Here is a 21065-nt window from a genome sequence, read left to right as displayed (position 1 = left end):
AATGCTAGAATTGCTGAGTTTTTACCCTGTTGACACAGCAACCCCTTTCCCTTCTTTGAAACAATTGTGGTTTAGACAGTACCAGCAACAGTTTTGCCTAGGAAATGAATAGATTTCTGTAACCTCAATGTATTTTTTGGTTAAGGGATTTCTTTGAGACACAAAGAAAATCAATGCTACTTTGAGGTAGAAATAAAGCAACCAAATCCTTCTAAATAGCCTTTTTTACAAAAATAAAGGATATGCTAGTGAGCAAAATGGAATACCCAGGGAGGAGATTACAATTATCCGCATTATTGAAAATACTCTCTAGATATCTTTATGGGGGTCTGATATTGGACTCCCAGCCCAGCCACCTCAGTTAGCAACCACTTCACAAACATCAAAAGAACCAGCTGATTTTATTGGGTTTTGGATATTTTCAATGAAAGACTCCACAGGGGATACACTGATATGTGTCCAGCTTTAATATTTAAACACATTCAGGATTTCTAGAGGAAGAGACAGAGAAACAAAGAGGGCTGCTGCTGTGGCCAGTGCATTTGGCATGCCATGGCCAGAGTATTCCCCTCTATGTGCCTCTGCTCCAGCAGCAGCTGGTGGCCTAAGGGCCATTTGGATAAGGTGAGGGACCTGCTTGGATGGAACAAATTTTTACAAAAGCTGCACAGGGAATATTGACATTAGAAGCACAAGCTGGGGAGAAGATTGGTTGGTTGGTTAGTTCTTAGGTTTTTTCAGTTGTGGTTTTTTGTTGTTGCTGTTGCGGGTTTTTTGTTGTTTTGGTTTTTGGGGTTTTTCTGGGGTTTTTTTAAGAATGTGCATCTCAGAAGGAATCTCTGGTATTTAAGTGCAGGGACAAAACCCAAGGTGTATCAAATGACTGATATCTAGAACAAATTCTGAATGTACATTTGTGTGGTATTGTTCACAAGGGTCCCAGGATGAGGGAAGAGACGAGAAAGTTGACTCCATGTATGAGAAAGCTTGATTTATTATTTTATGATAGATAATATATTAAAACTATACTAAAAGAGTAGAAGAAAGGATTTCATTAGAAGGCTAAGCTAAGAATAGAAAAGGAATGAATAACAAAGGCTTGTCTCTGACCGAGACAGTCTGGACAGGTGAACTGTGATTGGCCCTTAATGGGAAACAACCAGATGAGACCAATCACAGATCCACCTGGTGTATTCCACAGCAGCAGATAAGAATTGTTTACAGTTTGTTCCTGAGGTCTCTCAGCTTCTCAGGAGGGAAAAATCCGAAGGAAAGGATTTTTCATAAAACATGTCGGTGACGCATTTGCATTTAAATAGTAGAAGCTATTGGAAGTTTCCCACACAAATCTTTATTTCAGTGGTTTAGAGATCCAGGTTGCAATAAACTTCAGCATTTTTACATAGGCTGTCTTCAAAATGCTGCCCATTGTTTCCTAATAAATTGTAACCTCAGAAGGATGACCAATTAAGGTATCTGTGTATAAGTCTCAGGGATGAAACATCTTCTTTAAATAAAAGGGAAACATGCTAATTTTCCATCCCTGCAAGTTAATTGAAGGAGCCATAGTATTCCTTTTGTGTTTCAGGGAAGAGCAGGTTGGAAGGGAAGAGAGAGGATATTGCAGGTCAACCACTTTTGGATTTTGATGGAGTCTGCCTCTCATAAAGAATGAATAATTCAACCACCCACGCCCCATAACCATTGAAATTACAGTCTTCCTGTTATTATAAAGCAATGTCTCAAAGGAATAAATAAAGTTGACAAAAATAGTCTTCATAAGGGTTGACACTGATTCCATCAGACTGAGCTCCCTCACTCATGGGGCTCGTCCACCTTTAAATGTCATCATGAGATGACACCTGTCTATCCTGCTGTCATTCTGAACAAAGAATAAGTCTCTGTTCCCAGTGGCTTCTTTTCCTAACAAGACCAATTCTAAGTCATAAAGCACAGGATGACAAGTCCTAAACCAGCACAAACTGAATGGTTTCTTGTTGCTCCTACTCATAGTAGGAGGGGGGATAGGGGGATACCACTAAGAAGAGGAGTGAAGGGGAACTTCATGGCAGATAAATTTAAAATAAGAAAAATGCTGGGTGTTGGTTCTGCAAAATTAACTTCTGCAGAAGACCATGTAGGAGTGTGACTGATATTAGACAGAAATTCTTTTCTTTGAGGGTGGTGAGGCACTGGCACAAGTTGCCCAGAGAAGTTGTGGACTCCCTATCCCTGGAATTTCAAGGACAGGCTGGATGGGGCTTTGAGTAACCTGGCCAAATGAAAGGTGTCCCTGCCCGTGGCAGGGGCATTGGAACCAGCTGATCTTTAAGGTACCTTCTAACCCAAGCCATTCTATGATTCTGTGACAGCAAACATTGTCACTGCAATGCTTTGAGTTAATCAGCAGTGTAATTCATAGCCAACTGCTTATCAAGGACTACTGACCTTGTGGCTCTCTACTTCACAAAACATATTTTATTTTTTTAAATTCATTTTTATTTTTGATTGTTCATCTTGCAAGATAACAGGCTCAGAAGACCACAGGTATTTCCCTATCAAGTGAAATCAAAGGCCTAACTAGCCCTGGAGGAAACAGCCTGTTGAGAAAACAAATCATGGCCAGTCTCTGTGACATGGCTCATCTGAAACAGAAATGAGAATGATATTCAACTCTTCTGAACAAACCCCAAAACCTCTTTCCTTAGTCAGAAAATAACTTATTTCCTGATGACTTCCAGTTGTTATATTAAATTTTTAGCACTGAGGACAAAAACATTTCAAAATGTGGTTGTTTACTGAAACAGATATTTTCCCCTATTTTTGCTGCAGTTCACATTTCATCACAGTACAATAAATTGACACAGTGCCCTCATGCCTCTTTCTCTTTGAGGGTGCCTCAGATATTAACAGTTCATTTGCCACAGAGCAGCTTAACTGGCCTCCCCTGCCCAACAGCACAAAAGGGAATGGTTACGGACACTGTGATACAAACTCATATCCCCTAAGGGCAGCACATACATTTATAATTCAATTCCTATGGCTTATTTCTTACTGTTAGGATGGTTCTCTGTGCTGGTAGGAAATCCTAACTCTGGTCCCATATGGACAGCTCAGATAAAGTGCCTGCCTGCCTGTGCTCCTTTTGTCCTGTGCACAGCAAGTCGGGAGGACACGGAACAGCCTCACTGCAGTGGGCATGAGAGGGAAGGAAACAAACACACCTCAGGCTCCACTTCACAGCTGCTGCCAGGCTCAGTGTGGTCAGGATGCTGTAAAAAACCACATTTAAACAGACATGCCTACACAAATTCATAAAGAATGCTGCATCCATTAGCTCATGGGAAACTTGAGACTTACATGATGTGGCTTTTTGCTATTAGCCAGTCCCTTTCCCTATGTGTCATTTCACTCATTTGAAGCTCTGAAGGTGCACTGCAATCCAGACTCTACAATTCAGAAAGTGCATATGTATAAATGAAAGAAGGAACTAGTTGCTCTGAGCCACTTCCAAATCTAAATTAAGTTGCACTTACAAAGAATGTGTTCAACAGCAGCAGGAGCACCTTGTTCATATTTTGTGTGTATTAAAAAAGAGCCATCCCCATTTTGTTCTAATACATGCTATTCAGTAACTTCAGGTAAGAATACAGAGGATTAGAATGGTTTTACATCTCTCCCAGCTCCTCAAGCAGCTGTGCTTTGCTGCAGCTGCACACATTGCTCAGACAAGATATAGCAGCAGGAAATTCTGCAATCATTGGCCCACAACATACTCTGGGATCCAGCAATCCCCTGGTTAGTCTGGGTTTTAGAGGAGAAGCTAAATCCCCTAAGCTAAGTCCTAATAAGAAAAAGGAAACAAACCTATTTTATTAAACAAATATATTTGACAATAGGATTATCTGAGTTTCTAAGGGTAGCATCCTGCCTTTCTCTGAAAGGCACTGAGCACACCTAATTAACACCATAAAAGAAACTAAACATATTGGTTGGGTATTAAGATTTTCTTTTTGCTCTAGTTGCATTGTCATGACTAAATGAAAAGGACTGATGTCTGGCTTTAAAAATGGAGGAGGGAGAGGAGATATGGTGAGAGAAAGGAATTACCCATTGATTTATTTTTTTACTTAACAGCAAAGGGGAATGAGCAATTTAAGGTCAGCAGCATATTGTTCAGCTGGCCTCAGATCCTGCAAAATTACCAGCACTGTGTGTTGCAATAAATTGCATGCTTTTGTCATCCCTGTTTGTTTGAAATATGTGTGAAATGAAGAGGAAAACAGCTAAGACCAGCATTAAGAACAGCCCTGATCTGCCTAGAAGGTGAATGGAGACAAAATAGTCTGTTTTGTTGCTGATAGGAGAGCCCCCCTAATGCACAATCCTTCCCACTGCTTTTGTAGCTGCTTCCTTCCCCTGTGCCAGGGGCACACACAGCCAGGTGGGTCAGGAGGGCTGCTGGAAATCCCAGCAAAACCACTCCTCCCATTTCTGTCCCTCTGTGCCCCACTGATCCACACCAAAGGGCTCGTGTTTGATTCTGCACAAAGTCTGTGTGCTGTCCTTGTAGTGCTGCCGGCTGCCAAGCCATCATGCCTGCATTTACTCTAACAGTCCCTAAAGAACTCACCCTGTGCAAAAGGGATAAATTAAGCTCAGAGGTGTGGCTCAGCCAAGGCACTGCATCACACAGTGAGCAGGTTTCTGACAGACCAAGTAACTTTTCAGACTAATGACTCTCTCATCAGTCCAGGAAAACAGGTCCTATTGCTCCAGAAGGTCATACTGGCCTTTATTTTCCTCCTGGTGATGCAAGCACTGATTATAGTGCAGTATCCAAGACAGGCAATTCATGTCAAAATGTGGAGAAAGTGGCTTTGCTTATTGATGTGTTGTCATCGCAACGTTCAGCCTTTCTGTTCATAGCTATTCACGTGAGTTACAGCAAACAGAGCCTGTGCCTGGCATTCACCTGCTCCCCAGGCAGCTATTACTCAAAATGCACAATGGCCTGCAGGACACCAAGAGATTTGCCATTGCTCTATTGACCAGACACAGCCTTGTGCTGCACTGTGTGATGGAGTAGTGTCAAAATGGCATTCCAGACTGGAAAAGTCAGAAATCCACAGCCTGGACAGGTGAACTCTTTGCTGAGTCAAGAATTGCCTGGGTGGCTGGGCTGAGAGAGTGGAGGTGCTGCATCCAGCTGGTCATTGATGGTCCCCCAGGGATCAGTATGGGGCCAGTCCTGCTCGATACCTTCACTGATGATCTGGGTGAGGGGAGTGAGTACACTCTCTGTAAACATGCAAACAGCAAGCTGGGTGGGAATGTCAATCTGTCAGAGGCTAGGAGGGCCCTGCAGAGGGATCTGGAAAGATTGGGTTGATGGAATGAGACCAGTTGTATGAGGTTCAATAAGGTCAAGTGCCAGGTCCTGCCCTCATGTCCCATGAAGCCCCTGCAATGCTCCAGGCTGGGGGGAAAGTGCCAGGAAAGCTCCCAGCAGGAAAGCCCTGGGGGTGCTGGCTGATAGCAGCCAAACCTGAGCTGGTGTGTGCCCAGGTGGGGCAAGAGAGCCAAGAAGCCCAAGGGCATCAAAGGCATCATGGCCAGCACTAGTGTGGCCAGCAGTGACCAAGGCAGTGATTGTCCCTCTGTGCTGGGCACTGGTGAGCCACACCTTGAGTGCTCTGTCCAGTTTTGGGCCACTCAGCTCAGGGAGGACATCGAGGAGCTGGAGCAGGTTCAGGGAAGGGCAGTGAAGCTGGTGGAGGGTCTGGAGCTCAAGATTTATAAGGAGGGAGCTGGGGCTGTTTAGCTTGGAGAAAAGGATGCTCTGAGGAGAATGTATCACTCTCTACAACGCCCTGACAGAAGAGTGCAGCCAGATGAGATCAGCCTCTTTTTTTTTTACCAAGTAACAAGTGATAGGACAGAAAGAAATGGCATCAAATTGTGCCACGGGTGGTTTAGATTGGATATTAGGAAACTTTTCTTCACCATAGGCTGTCAAGCAATTGAATAGACTACTCATGGAAGGCCTGGAGTCACAATCCCTGGAGATATTTAAAAGACATACAGATGTGGCACTTGGGGACATGGCTTAGTGGTGGACTTGGCAATGCTGGGTTAGCAATTGGGCTTAATGACCTTAAGGATCTTTTCCAACCTAAATGATCCTATGATTCCATGTACATACTTGTCCTTCCCTTGTATATTGTTGCTTTATGGGCACTGTAGCACCCAACAAAGGAAGTGCCATGAAGTTCCCCATTTTTCATTTAGGCTTCACTGGGCAACAAGATGAAGCCACCCTAATGCTGCAGCTCAATGAGCTGTGCAGCAGTGTGAGCCACAAGGGAGCATGCATGGGAGGACTGGAAATTGCTGTTTGTGGTGCCTATCCTCTGTCAGCAATGACTTCAGTCTCATACTGCTTCTGTGTATGAAAGTACTTTTTTCCCAGCTCAGCCACGGGAAAGGCAGGAAACATCCTGCATGTAATGACCCTTTCTTTAAAGAAAATAATTACGATTTTTACTGTGTGTCTTTGATTCTCTGTGTAGAAAAATCTTTTTCTTTGCTTACATTTTACCAATCAATACATTTTCTCTCAGAGGACACAACCAGACTCATCAATGGAGCTTTCTGGCCCTGCAGAGGCATTGGGATCTCCAAGTGCCTCCAACTCCATACTTGCACTAAGAGTGATGGAGGTGGGGAACCCTCAGCAGGAGTTGCCACACAAGTTTTGGTCATTGATAAAGGCCACTCCTCAGGAACCACCTTTCCCAGTCATTCCTCCAGTCCTTTGCTTGGTCTCTGTGCTCACACACACCTACCCTCTGTTACTGTTGGAAACAGAGGCCCCTTGCCACTGTAAGGATTACACTTCTTTATTTTAGATATCATCCTTTCATGGCTTGTCTGGACAAAAAACACTATTCCAAATCTCTCAACAGACGGAAGGAAAAGCCATTGCAACCCCACAACTTGAATTTGGTGGGCTGCTGGACCTTCTACGAGTTCCTGCAGGGACTGGGGAGCTGCCTGCCCCAGGAGCCACTGTCTCACCAACAGACACCACACTTTGTGCAGCACCAAGCATCATCTGCAGGCACTTATCCAGAGTCCTTGATTGCCTGGATCTTGTTCTGACCTGGGCAAACCCCAAATTCTGTAGGACCCAAGGTCTCCAGCCTGTCACAGAGCAAGGGGCAGCCACCTCTAATGGAAACAAGGTGCTGCCCATCAGCAACCATATTTCCAACCCTACCCTGGCCAAAGGTTTTAATGATGCATTTAACTTGAATAAACAATGAAAGTTCCCCCAAAGGTGCTCATGATATTAGGCATGTACATTCATGGAGCTGTGATCCAACCCTCATCTTCCAGAGGATCTTCCTCTAAAGAAAAACTCCAGTGCCATCCACAGTTTTGGAGGTCTAGAGGAAGCTCTTCTAAGGCTGCACAAAGTATTTAGCACAGCCCCACTCACTCAAAATGCCACTTGTGTAACTGACAGACCTCTGAAAGCAGCTTTTCATTTACAGCAACAGGACCAGTTTTCAAAGTTTCTAAGGATTTTGTGCATTTTACAGTGAAAGGATATTTATTGTCACTTTTATGTGTAAGCTGACTACAGCTCCATATTACTTGGGGTATAAAGCAGATGAGCAAAAGGCCTTTAAACTAGTGTTGTTGCACTTCTGATCTTGATTGATGTTGACACCAATTAGCAGAAAAGGAATCTTCCAGATAAAGGAAAAGAAGATTTTATTAAGCCCTAAATGCCAAGAGTCAGAATTCAATGCAAAATTCATTAGTGCTTATGGCAGGAGTCCTACCAGCTATTGCCAAGGGGTTAAAGGGAAATAAAAATTACAAAAATAGGATTTCCAGGACTTTTAAATCCTAGCTTGAACAGTAAACTTGTTTGGGATTTCAGCTTGCTGTTCTATACCCTGATACATGAAGGCTGTTCTGGTACATTCACTAGCTTTAATCAGAGGAAACTTCTATTGAAGTCAGTTGTATTCCTCTAAATAAAGAGACAAATAGAGGTAATATTTTTTCATTCAGTTCTAAATCTGTTTTTAGAACTGAAACTTTTTCTGTGTTGTATTTGTGTAAATACAACATACATTGGGGAGAGAAGAGGTCTTCAAATTATATAAATATAAATTTTAAATCTATATATCTGTAAATATGCATGTGTGTGTATGTGTATATATATGGGATCAAAATCTGATTGAAAATTTATATTTCATGTACAGACAGTGACAGAAAAATAATGACACTTGCCTTTGCAGACTTTTACCCTTAAACAGTTGCCCAGAAAAATAAAGGAGCTTTGCAAGTTTTCTGGTGTTGTATCACCAATAAATCCTAGTTTAACAAAGCTCTGAAACAAGATTTGAAAGCCTTACAAAAACAAAGGTTAAATATGCTTTTTAAAACTAGAAATTAAATAGTTTGTACAGTTTGGAGGCTGGAGAACTTTTAGGGGCTGCTCTGTAAGAGAAGTGCCACAGCTGCCTGTTATTCTAATTCACAGCTCTTACAGGAACTCAGTTTTGGAAAAGGAACAAATACTTGGGCAAGTGGAGGCAGTATCTCACTAAGGCCTCTATTCACAGCACTCAGAAATTTTCTTGAGTATTTATGTCTCTCCATGTCCACTAGATCAAGTTTTCCCTTTTAACACTGAGCTCTTCATCTTGATAGGGAAAATCACAGGTCCCAGCTCCCAGATAGCAGGCACTGCCACAGGTTTTCATTCTTCCCTGCTTGCAAGGTATCTGCTCCTCCAGTTCAAAGGACTGCACACATACACACACAAATTTCTTACAATTCAATTTAGCCAATGATAACTCAATTTCAACATATCCTGAGACATGTTCTTCCACTGGCAGAGGATCCTGATGACCATCAGTTTACATCTACTTGTCAGAAGCCTCAGGGCAAATGTTGCCTCTGAATTTTCCTTCCAGCCTCATTTGCTGCATCAAATGTCATCAGTGCTTTTGACAGCAGCATCCTAGACTCGTAGCTAGAAAGTTATTGCCATTTCTTGCTTGCTGTGCACACTACAGGTTTGGTTTGTACATCTCTCATCTTCCAGGGTTAAGCCATGCAGTTTTCTGTTTCACTATACTGGGCTAGTGCTGTTCACCTGAAAAGATTCAAACCAACCCAGGTTTATTTTAAAAATCAAAGCAACCCTTTCTTGTCTTTACATCATTTGCTCCTGCCCAGCAACCAACCCTTCCCCCTTCTTCAGCACATACCTGTTGTCTCCTGCTGCTTAGGGCAGGAGTTCATCTTCCTGTAGATTTGAGCAACTTGCAACATAGTGAGAGCTTTGCTCTCTGACTGAGGCTAAGCACTTTTTATTATTAAAAAACCCTTACAGGTTGCTTATTAAAAAAAAAAAAACTAAATAAAAAACAAACAAACCAACAACAAAAAACCACCACCAACAACAACAAAACAAAAAAAACCACCAAAAAACCAAAAAAAAACCCCAACCAACAAAAAAAAAAAAAACAAGCAAACAAAAAAAACCCCACCAAAACAGACAACACTGGGCTTTGTTATTAAACCACATGTTCTGAATATTGGTGAGCCTGGAAACTCTGATTGGAAAAAGGAGAATGATTCTAGAAATAGGGATGTGGGATTTTATGGCATAAGTTTTTGCAGACCCCTACTCTTATCTAATATTATATTGCCTCAGTTTCCTCTCAATCCTTTTAAACCACGTTATGCTCTCACAGTATTTACCTGTTCTATGAAGAAAGATGGATTTCTGCTCATGGATGGCTGCTACCTAAGCTGCTCTCTTTCTTGGATCTTGGTTGTACTTGCAGCCAATTTTATAACAGCAAACCTTCCCCAACTAAACATTTAAATGTGGAGAGAAAGAGTTCCTGTTCAGAGGGTAAAACCAATCTAGCAAAAATCTCAGAGCTAGAGCCAAATGCCACCAGCTCCCATCAGTCCTTCAACAGCAAGTGACACATTGCAGAAAGCTGCCCCCTCTTCTGAAGGATCTCAGCAAAATAATGAGGAGACTGCCCAAGACTTAGAGACTGTGGCTGCTGTCTGTGTCTGTACACAACAATCAAAAAAGCAACTGTGAAAAGCATTATGAATTGTTTCAGCTGCTGTATCTCTAGAAGTATCTCTCCTTCTGTGTTCACAGACCTGTGGAGGAATGTTTGAGAAAACTAGCAGATTAAAGGTATTTTTTGTTCTCTTTCTGTTGCTTCTTGATGAGGAAAAAATTAGGAAAAATATGTGACATGGAAGTAGAGCTTGTGAAAGTCTCTCACAAATGTGCTGGAGAACTCCTTGGAGGACCAGAGTAGGGCATTTACAAATCTGAAATAATGGAGCTTTGACTCAGTCACGCAATAGATATACTCTCAGTTGGTTAATAAAAGAAGAAAGAATTCTTGGTTAAAAACTTGTTTGCAGGGAGTCAGATCTGTTTCAGTCTTATGCACAGATTCTCTTAGTTCTTCCTCCATTGCAAACAGAGACGTAAGAATTTCTTGGGATTTCATATTTGCAGTATATCAACAAGAATATTTTTAATAAGAGATGCAGCAACAAGGCAAAATTTAGAACTCTGCCCCTTTTCTCACTCTGGAGTTGCCTGTAGCAGCCATGAAGAGAATAGAAAATAGAATATTCTTCATAGATATTATTCTACAACAGGACCCCAGCAGAAATGCTTTTTCACTGCTATCCCTGTCAGATTCTATGAATCCACAAATCCTGCTAAATACCTAATATCACAGCTAAAGATGTGTCTGGATGTGCAAGCTGACAGTTACCTATAAAGGCTTCTTACCAGGACCAGCACTGACAATAATATCTGCAAGAGCTGAAGGCCCCTCAGCTGCCAAACAAGAAATCATCCACCAGCTGTGAGATAAATGCAACTGCCAGGTGTTATGTCCACAAGCACAATGTAAGGGGATAAACATCCAGGTCACTAAAAATGAACCTGACCAGAGAAAAAAAACATGTGGGAAAAACAGTGGGGTTATAGTTAATCCTGATCCTGTTGTCCTTGTCAATAGGGGACATCAGAATCTACCTAGAGGTGTCAGCAGCATTTCTGTTACTTTTCTTTCTGTCACCACACTGAATGGTCAGTTTTGATGGTGGTCAGATGTGAGGCACTGGCAGTAAACTGTACAGGTACTCATTCCACTGGTGATCAACACAAGCCTGATGTGGAAGTGATTGAAATATGGTCATTTGCATATTTTGGATCAAGTCTGTGACCCAAAATGTCTTCAGCCAGGACTGACAAAATAAGTACAACAATCTGTATCAGGCCTCTGTCCTCAGCACCAGTGCTAGATGGAGAGGAGATAATACAACAGACCCCATTAACTTGTGTAATGTCCAAAAACCATAGAAACTTTAATATCTGTGTTATCCTGTGGCAGGGAGCTCCACAGCTTAGCTGGAAACTGTGCAAATTGTAGGATGTAAAAAATAAAAACAGGATTTTCTTGACCTGTAAAGCAACTTATTAATGGAGGATATTTTTTCCTGAACTGACAGAAGATGGAAGTCATGCTCCAGAGAACATGCAGGCATAACCCACAACAGCAGAAAAACACCAGCAATTAGTCAGAATCCTTCTATTGACTGACAAGAAGTAGACATATACTATCACTGTAGAGCAATCTTCTGAGCACTCAGAGTGTGTAAATTAGACCTAACGTGTAAATTGCACAGTAAGTGACAGAAATTTCAGAACATTGATTACTTTGAGACAGTCATTTGAGGAATGAATCCTTTCAAGAAATATAAAACTGCTGGTCTTGATGGCATCTGACAATTGAGTAGATGAAATACCTTGGTTGAATGACAAATATCCAAATACTCGAACCATTTACTGTGTACTGCTGTCAGTGTGCTTGTGCTTGCATCTCATGGCACTCCAAAAATCAGAGAAAGATGCTTCAGAGCCAAAGAACAGTGGGTTTTGTCCATACGGCATCATCTTCACAAATGGCACCAGCATCTGATCTCAATTAAATTAGTTATCACCATTTGTTAAATGGTTCCTAATACCAGAGCAAGCTGGACTGTTCCCAAAAAATCCCTGCTGTCTCAGTGCTTAACATCACTGAGCAGTTCCAAGAGAGCCTTGGGAGGGCATGGACAGATACTCTATGCTTGTAGATCCCTCAGCAGCTGCTCATGACACTGGAAAAATCTGAAGTATGGTTTTATTTGTAATTATTAAATTACACAAATTGATCATCTCTTCATAGGGATTGCACACTGGAAAGTTTACAGAGACCATGTGAGAGCCAGATCCAATGGTGCAGACTGCAATATGAGCTATCAGAAAAGGGTACTTGTACCAACATTTTTGGCATCTGTCAAAATAAGCAACCAAGCAACCATCGTATAAAATCGAATTTCTTGCAGGTGACTAAAGCATCACAGTAAAAACTAGGAATGCAGTTTTAAGGACTTCATGCAAAATCATAGCTATGGTGACCTGAGAATTCTTCCTGGATATCTGATTGGGGCATCCAAAGCCAGCTGTATATGAATCAGGGGAAACAGATGTGAGTCTCCTCCACCTTTAGACTCAATAAGCAATTTTGCACATCCAAGGTTGAGGGAGACTCACCTTTGACTAGCACATGATCTATCTGGGTATCAGACTGAGTTGCACACTTTACTGGAGGCCAGAGAGATCAAAATGCAAAGTGAATGCTTGTAAGTGCTCAGTTCCCAAATGAAGGTGAGGGGGAGATGAGGAGGCTGATGGCAACCACACAATGATGTGGATTGCTGAACCCACACAGTGACACTCAGACCTCTGTGTGTGCTCTGTGTCTGAATGACCAGGGTTTGCAGGGCTAGATAGGCTGCAGGGGATCAAAATTGCCTTGTCTTAACTAGATATCTTGGATAAGCCAAAATCAGACTGTCTTTCTGGGTGTCATCCTATCTGATCTCATGAAAGTATGAGCTATTACCAGAGAATGCACCCTGAATGTTTATGGTGGTGCTGAAAACTTTTCTAGTTGCAGCAGAAATATGGGAGCTGGGGTAGCTACATAATTGACAGTGCACAAGATAATCAGTAGGGTAGTTAAAATTAGCATAGATTAAAAGAAAATAAGAGAAAATAAGAGAAAATTACTTTCCCTAGTAACCTGAGAATGAATTCAACAACTCGGAGACCTTCTCACACACGAGTTAGCTGGAAGAACCAGAACATGCAGAAATGTAATTATTATGAATAAACAGAAATGTGTGAACCTAGAGCCTGGGAGAACAATACAGCACATCAGGGTTTGTGGCATCGTGGAAGAGTTGTAAATTATCAAGGATTTAGCCCGGGCAACCCACTGGTGCATCTCTTATGTTGACTTTATGAAACCTCATCAGAAAACGAGGAAAGGATGTGTACCACAGACATAGCTGTGCAGGCATGGAAGAATAAACAACTCTTTTATTCCTCTTCTGCAAATCACAACAAGGCAAATGACTGAAAAGCCTTTTTCAAAGCCTACCAGTCCTTGACAGGAAAGAAGAAATAATGCCCTAATTGCCAAAAATGGCAAGGAGAGGAGAGGAGAGAGGGCAGAATGTCACGAATACAATTTGTTTCCAATTCAATCTCTCTCTCCAAGGTTCTTTCTGCCCTTTAAGAAATCTGTACTTAAAACATAATGGCCTAGACCATTTCCAAACCAGGAGCCTGGTATAATTCATTTTAATGCCACTCCAGTTGGCTGGGCAATACAATAAATCATCACCCTGCAAGACAACCCTTTGGTCCAGACCATGTATCAGACTGAACTTCTAGATCTATGGAGTATTTATCATGAGTCTGTTGCCACACAAGGTTATTGTGCTGGTAAGCAGTATTTCTCCATCTCTCAAATTTGGTTTTTTCAACCAAAATGGTACTATTCAACATTAAAAAAAAAAAAAAAATTAAAAAGCCTATGCTGGCTTTGTCAGAGCCACATGGCCAGAGTTCAATATCCACCATGACCCTCAGGGAAAGCATCAGCAGATAGTTTGGTTTCACAAAATATTTAAGACTATCTTTTTTTAGTATGAGCCACTGTTTAATCTCAGAAAGATGCACTGTAGTTAGTTTCAGCTACACCAGATATCCTTCACTGCTTTTTCTGCTTAGAATAAGCTCCATGCATAAACAGAGGATTTCTTTTTTCTTAAGGTTATTGCCCTCAGCACACACAAAAAAGAAAATTCTGCATGGTTTTAGGCCATTTTTTCCCAGATCATGTGATAAAACCCTTGGAACACACCCAGCTTGTGGTCACTGACAGTTTCTCTACCAGGAAACCAAAAAGTCCAAGATGTCACAGGAGACATGTCAAAGACATGGGATCAGAAAAAGTGTCACAACTAATTTGTTTTGGAAGAAACTTGATACTTGGTGTTCCCACTTCATTCATGGGAAGTAAGTGCTCTGAACTTCTGACAAACCAAGTCATTTATTCAAACACTTTACTGTGAACTCTGTTGCTGGGAATTGATGCAAGGATGTTTAAGAGATACAAGTATAACAGAAACAAAATCCACTTTTGCTCAAAGGTCATTGTCAATAGTGTTTTTGGGTTTTTTTCCTGGCCTTGTTTTCTCTTCAGCATACTTTCATTTTTGTCTATAAGTGACAGGTTTGGCCAGAGCAGCATTGATTAAACCAAACTCACAGACTCACTCAATATTTCAATGATTGAGGATAGCTGGAAGAAAAGAAATACTTATTTTCACTTTGCCTTGCATTTCCAGCTAACAGCAAAGCCAGTGGTGATGTAAATCTGCTGTGCAAAGGTTTTTCTATGCTGTTTCCATCCAGAAAGCCTCAAGAATTTTCCAAGAAAGCCTGTTCCCATGACCATCCCACCTTGTTCCAGTGAGCTTCTGAGGTCTGAAGAGCTGAGTCAAGGTCCCTTCTGGCTAGCTGGATTGCTACAAACTCTCTGCTGCCTGTTTTCCTCCTCTCCTTTAACATTCACAGGGCTTCAGCTAAAACTTCTGATCCATTCCTACTCAGATTGTGAATCTACTTACTGACAGTCCTTAACTCCTTTCCATATTGCTAATTCTGTCTTTAAGGCCTTGTGCTGTTTCTTCCTGCCCATATTTATGCTCTTATCTCTGTCATTTACCCTTTTTTCTGCCCTCACACTCTTTCCTTGAGCTCATTCTTTCTTCTGGTCCATCGTGCTGTATCATCCTCCTGCTTTTGCTCAACTCCCTCACTTTCTATCCCCTGAGAGACTTCTCCCTCCATGTCCTGCAAGAATCAGAGCTACACTCTTGGAGTGCTCCTGAGAGTCAGTTGTTACTGCAGCATAAGACCCTCCTGAATCTCCAAGAAGAAAGAAAACAAAGCACAGGAGCAGGAGAGAAAACGAAGGAAAGAGGAGATGAGAAATGGAAGTTGATTGGGTGAACCAATCCATGTTTTGTTGCTGCTAGTAGGAAGTGGCAGCAACAGGAGTAACAATGCTGGGCTTTGACTACTTTTTAAGAAGAGAAGTGATGTTTGGAACAGGTCAAAGGAAAGGGACTGTGGCCATCAGCACCTATAAGTATCTGTCCAGTGGGCTGTAATTCCTTCAGTGTTTCTACTGGGCAACAGGAAAACAGCATCAAGAGGGTCTGTACTGCAAGTGTTATCCCACAAACGCCTCAGGCACCTGAGGTGGCATGAGATGGCATGACTTGAGGGCAGCAAATAAGAGTCAGAGGTGAGATTTGGCAGCATGTCCACCTGTGAGTAGCAGGGGGAAGGGCTCTCATGCTGAACCAGTCTCCCAGATCAGCCTTGAGCCCAGACAGGGAGAAAGATGGACTGATTTTACCCAAGCCTTCTTCCTGGTATACAAGCATGAAGAATGTAAGGCTGGTAAGAACAAAAATGTTCTGTCTAGGAAAAGGTGACTGAGAAACTGTTGTCCCAGGGCACTCAACTACCATATTCTTCATCCTGACAAATTCTGTGTTCAGCTCAGGGCAAATAGATTTGGCCAGAACCAAGCAAAGCCAAGTTTCATGGGGTTCAGTGCTATGTGCCAGATGAAGAGCCTAAACAGGCTTGTCTTCTATGATATTGTTAGACAATATCTAGGGTGGCAGATTTCAAATGGCAGTTCCTTAAATGAGAAGTGGTTGCTAAGATTTTCTGGCTTTTGGCTATTCCACCCCTAGAAAACCATGGGCCTAAAGCTCTCTGAAATGATTTGGCTACTGCAGATCACTCTGCAGGATGCAGCACTGAGTAAAAATTCAGGTCAGATGGTCACAGCAGGCAACTGGGATGCAAGACTCCTTGCATAGGCACATTATTCTCAAACACTGATGTAAAGAAATTGATGTTTTTGTGCTTCACTCAACACAAGCTTAGTTAGCATTACTTGAAATAATAGGTGGCACGTTCCCTCAGTAGTGCCTTAAAGCTGTCAAAGTGTAAAGTATCACAGAACAGCAGAACAAGATACCCAGACTGTTTCTACTGACAAATACAAAATTCAGGGCCCCTGCTGCTCCACATTTTCAGAGTAATGGTTAAAAAATAAAACAAAGTAAAACCTATTAGTCAAAATAACTTATTAAACAATGTGAGACTTTGTACTACTTGATTTGGGGGCAAATTTAATCAGCGAGTGTAGGGGTGAATTGACACAGAACACATTTCCTAACTTCTGCCTTAGGGCCATTTTAGGTACCACAGTAACACAACATTGTTATTTTATAAGCTACCTGAAAATCAGCATTACCCTGTTTTGCTGGTTTTGACAACCACCAGGAAAATTAAACTTGGCTGCCCCCAATACCTTCTTCCCTTAGAGAGCCAGGCAGGATGGTCCCCTTCCCAGTTCCAGCCCCTGGTCTTTCCTCCTGAAATCACATCCCCCATCATGGATGAATGTATGTATGGTATAGAATATTCAACACCAAAGCTCTACCCCCTGGCATTGTAACCATAACAGTGTGTTCTTCACTTCCATAGTGGACAGAGGAAATCTTATTCATGAATGCCTATTAACCATTTCTGTATTTAAGGTGCATTTTAAAAGCAAACAGAGACTGTAAAGTGATCAAATGTCTCTCACCTGTACTGATTTCAGTGGTAGGAGGACAAGGTGTGTGGTGCAGACCTGCTGGCACAGTTCGTTTTCTGTTCAGGATTTTTACACAAGCAGACAAGTGCAAAGCATGGAGACCTGTTTGCCTCCCTGCCATCTCACTCCTGCCATGGCTGATGCCCCTTAGCTGCACATCATTGTTTTGGTTCCATAGGTGCAGCCCAACAAGCTTTCATCAGGCCTCCCAAAAGGAAGCTTGAGCTTTTCCAGTGATTCACTCCAGAATGTGAGCAAAACCAATCCCACTCATTTCAGGTAGGCAGCCAGTAAATAAATCCTGTGTCCTGTCATTGAAGGTCTTTCTGTTGTGTTGCACACTGCTTAGAAATTTTTTTAAAGTTACTGTTGTGCTCCACTTGTTTCTTTTTGACAGTTAAAGCTTCTTCCTTCTGTGTAACCACAGAGTGTTTGCTCAAGGCCTGCTTCTGTGCCCAGCAGAATCTGTGCTGTATTTACAAAGTAGAAGCCAAGATGAAGAGTGCTGACTGGAATGAACAGTGTTTGGAACGAAATGTCTAATGAGTGTAGATGCTATCAAAGCTGTTCTCTTGCTCAGAAGGGGATGTTAATGCCAATTACTCATGTTTCTTGATTAACTCTCACCGAACATTAAGTACTGCAGAAAAAAGGTCCTCCATCACAAAATATGCACATTGCAGTTGAGTCAGTAGCTGGTACCAAGAATCCAGGGACATGGTGTACTCTGTGTTGTGGTCCTTCAAAGAATGCATGGGAGTATATTGGGCATAATTTATAAAAGATGCCTGGGCTGATTGTACCACTGGATCACAGCCAAATAAGTGCACACCAGACTAAGATGTACCTTCAGGACAATGGAAATGCTTCCATGAGTAAATAACTGGAAGAAGACATTTCATATGGACAAGTAGGATGTTCCACTAAAGATGTGACAGATCTCAAGATCTACAACCAGGAATTGTATAAACCAGGAGGAGTCAGACAGTAAACTCTCATAGCTGGAGTTTGGCCTACTGCTCAGTTTGACTGGACCCAGGTACACCACTCTCCTGGATAAACCATTCTGGGGTAAATCTGCAGTAATTTTGTTCCATGAATATTTTGCTATGATACAAAAGGGTCAGAAACTTTGCTATATTTATATGTATGCTTGAGCTCTGAAATAAAGGGAAATGCACCAAACAGGAAGAAAGGTGAACATCAGGTTTCTCTTAAAAAGTGAAGAGGTTTATTGATGAAGCTACAGGAATGTATGTTTGTTTTCTAAGCATCAAATCAGAGTTTAAAAGCAGAAAGGATGCACAAATTATCAACTCCCAGACATCTTCTCTGTCTCTGCCTATTGCATTCATACAGCTCCCACTGCCTTTGGTCGGGTGTTTCCTAGAGCCATGACTCAGTGACACTCTAAATCCCTGGCACTCAAGTCACACAGTGGATGTAATATTGGAAACAAATAATAACAAGAAAGTTTAAAGACATAAAACTGAAGGTGGCTGGTGGAAGAGCAATTTTCCATCCCTAGATTCAGACTAGGATAAAATCTTCCATCCAAAGTGGATCCTGGGGATCTCATGAGCACCCAGAAGCTGCTTTACCTGCCTTTCCACCAGCCCCTATCAGAGCACTGTTCACCACAAGAGTTCACAGATAAACAGATACATTATATGAAATCTGAGAGGAGTGGCAGGGATGGGATGTGTCTTGTCCAGGGATAGGCAGGAAGCCATTAGCAGAGACAGAAAAGGCCACAGATGTCCCAATTCCAAAGACTGTGCTTTAAATATTAAACTACCCAAAGTTTATCCCATTTGTTAACAATAGATCACTGCACCTGGCCTAAATAATGCTTTACTCCTTGAAAATATCACTTCATAAATCTTCAGGACAGGTGTGTGCAGAGGGTGGTACCAGTGTTATCCCACTTCTCCAGACTGGGACACTCACACATCCCAGCAGGGAGATGCAAAAGTGACAAAAGATCCTCCTGCAGCCACTGGGCTGGGGAGAGCCTGAAATGCTCCCAGAACTCCCTCCAGGAGCCTTGCAAAGGGCAGAGCATTGTGATTTAAATCTAAAGCTGTGCCTGCCTGAGGATGATTTGCAGGCAGCGCAAGAGTGGCTCTGGCTGAGCAGACAATGCCCAGGAATGGTTGAGCTGAACCATCTCTGATGGGAAGAGGGATGGGTGGGGAAAAGGGATGCCTGGATGCTGTGCCTGCCCCTGCTGAGCCCCTGACCCCTGCCAGCACTACCACAGCACTGCAGTTCTCACACAAATTCAAGTGAGAAGGAGAAAAAGGAAGAGATTGGAAGTAATGGGGGACATATGAATCATATCTGCAAGACTTGAGTGTAATTTCATTTTGAAATCTAAGATTTGAACTAATGTATTCCTTGGCCAAAAGTTATTCCAGCTTCTCTGGGCAGGTAGTAATAGAAAGAAATGTGATCTTTTTGATTAAGTCAGAACATTTACTGCCACTGGGAAGTGCTGCATGTAATGTACCATGGGGACACAGTGCTTTCTGCAACTCCTACTACAACTGCAATATCTGACAGAAAACCTCCAAAAATACAGTGCAGAGGAAGTCTCAAATAATCCTCCTTAACTGCATTTATACAACAGAGCACCTATCTATTAAGGTGTTAGAGGTGCTTCTAATGAAATAAATTAAGACTAAGTCCTGATTCTGCTTCCAAACACCTGGTATAAATCCAGACAACTTGTCCTACTTCTGTAGCATTATACCAGATTTAAATCTATTCAACAGGGCTCTTAAATTTATGCCTTACTCGGGAATTTGAGTATTTCTACCAGTGGTATCTGGGCTGCTCTCATAAGCTTTAAATCTTCAAAAATTTAAGCATGTGCCAGGGACTAAAAACTGACCTCTGACGATAAATACAACAGATTGTCAGAAAACTGAAAGCTCATATAAAGCCATCAAAGAAAATCAAAAGACACAGGAGCTTGAAGAGAAAAAAAGAGAACTCACAATGTTGAGAAAAACAGTAAAATCCTGAAAGGAAAAAGGAGAGGTGAAGTCTGGGAACAAGTACCTTCATTTCAAATACCCCAGTATTTAGTCCTGCCTTAGGATCCCATCATACAGATGTTTTCCACAAAGAGGCTGAGCCTCTGCCTCCCCAAAAGCTCAGACCTGAGATTTTCATACTTAATATTTCCATTTGTCTGTAGCTGATTAATCATTCTACAAATTCCACCACTATCAGCAATTTACCTTCTGGGGAAGTAAGGTGCAGGAAAGAGAAGGAACTTACCTAAGGCATTTTCACACACTCAGTCACCAGGAAAAGAGACCTGGGCATCCATAAATATGGAAAAAAATCTATATATGTTTGGCAATAAGCTTTTGGGGATTTGCTTGCCATTTGGACTCAAGCAGGAAATGGAATTTCCTGTTCTTGTCAACCTGATATGCCTCCAAGGTCACAAGTGCTCAGCTGGAAGATGGTAAATAGCAGAGCCTCGTTTCCTTAATGTACACAAGAAAGAGATAAACTCAGCCTAACCTTTTCAGTTTACTTTACTAAGTTTACTCTGGGATCATCTTTATGGCCCAGGTGACTCCCAGCTGAGCCAATGCAGGATATTTAAGTGATATTGTAATATGAATAGTAAATCTTAACTTGGGGCCAAAGGAAGCCCCTGAATGTTGACAAACAGTGCTGTAAAAGTCACTCCAGAGGTCTGTGCAGGCCAGGGAAAGCTCTGCCTGGCTGTGGGCATGTCAGGCTGCCCAAAGAAGTACATGGATACTTGCCTTGCTGTCTGCAGGTAGGTCTTTGCCCTTCTTCTTCCACACCACACTTTGGACCACATGCCTGAATGGCACATTGATTTCTTCCCTGAATAATCAACTCCTTAATTAA

At 42.0% G+C, this 21065-nt stretch overlaps 1 long non-coding RNA gene across 2 annotated transcripts in view; it reads right to left on the bottom strand.

The window, feature by feature from the left end:
* The window catches only part of LOC132338199 (uncharacterized), an 82677-nt gene extending 62107 nt beyond the window's left edge, over nt 1–20570 (bottom strand). For both annotated transcript variants that reach the window (XR_009489404.1, XR_009489405.1), the window contains exon 1: nt 20454–20570. This is a non-coding gene — a long non-coding RNA (uncharacterized LOC132338199). The remainder of the gene's footprint in view (nt 1–20453) is intronic.
* Nucleotides 20571–21065: the final 495 nt, after the last annotated feature.

The sequence above is a fragment of the Haemorhous mexicanus genome, chromosome 1 (assembly GCF_027477595.1).
Source record: "Haemorhous mexicanus isolate bHaeMex1 chromosome 1, bHaeMex1.pri, whole genome shotgun sequence".
NCBI classification, from domain to species: domain Eukaryota; kingdom Metazoa; phylum Chordata; class Aves; order Passeriformes; family Fringillidae; genus Haemorhous; species Haemorhous mexicanus.
Note: the sequence above shows the minus strand (reverse complement) of the source record. Positions and strands in the feature narration are given on the sequence as shown.